Source organism: Rattus norvegicus, chromosome 1 (assembly GCF_036323735.1).
Source record: "Rattus norvegicus strain BN/NHsdMcwi chromosome 1, GRCr8, whole genome shotgun sequence".
Lineage (NCBI taxonomy): Eukaryota > Metazoa > Chordata > Mammalia > Rodentia > Muridae > Rattus > Rattus norvegicus.
In genome coordinates, this window is record NC_086019.1 from 168,079,883 (window position 1) to 168,080,949 (window position 1,067).

The following is a 1,067-nucleotide window of genomic DNA, read 5'->3' on the forward strand; positions in this document are numbered from 1 at the left end:
GTTTTTTTTTAATGGAGTGACTCTGTGTGTAGCAACAACACTCCAGGGCAGGCCATGTTCAGAAGTAGATGGCCGAAATAAAGAGGACCCCATGATTTTAGTGACTTTTTATTTACTTTTTAAAGAGAAAGACATGAAGTGAGAGGCGAGAGAAAAGGAAAGAATATGAGAAAATATACTGTATACAATTCTAAAGAGTATAAATAAATAAATAAATAAATAAATAAATAAATAAATAAATAAATTGTTTCCCACATCTGATTATTAATCCTGGAAAGGATACACTGAAGTCGAATGCCCTCCCCGAGCCCCATCTCTGGCATAGGCATGAAATGGAGAAAAAAGAAATAAGGAAAAAATTTCCCCTTCTTCTCCACATTTCCCATCCTCGAAGGTTTTTTGGTTTTTGGTTTTTAGGGTTTTTTTTGAGGTTTATCCTTTCCAGGGCTGTGGGTAATGTCTCCATACTTCTAACATCTGGTAAATCAATATCCATATAATTATAAACTAACTCTCAAGCTTTGCTCACAATTCAGCATCCCAAGCTCCTGATGAAATGAAACTTATTCCAGATCAGGACAAATGTAAAAACACTTTTTTTGCACCGCACACTATGTCAAAGATCTAAGCATTCATCTGGGAAGCAGTGGTATCCAATATTTGAGAGCCATGTAAAAAATTCCCTCAAAATCCCTTGGGACTTCTGAAGGATGGGACGAGCCTAGCAGCAACTGGCACGAACTGGTCAGTAGGTGGCGCTAATGGAGCGCTCAGTTAGGGCCGTCAATGCCCATCCAAAGGGGGCGTTGCACACCTAAGAGGGAAATGCTGTGGACAGGCCCTCCACTATAGCTAAGCAGTGCCTGATGGAGTCAAGAGAGAGGAGAGAGATAGACCACTCCCGCATTATATGTGAAATATGAGAAATGTGCTTTGGCTTTTTATCATAAGGAAAGGTAAACTCATACCAGAACACATGACACTAAAAATAACAGCACTGACTAGTACCGCATGTCAGTTGGGAGAATACCTGCCTTGCACACACAAGGCCCCAGGTTCAATCCTTA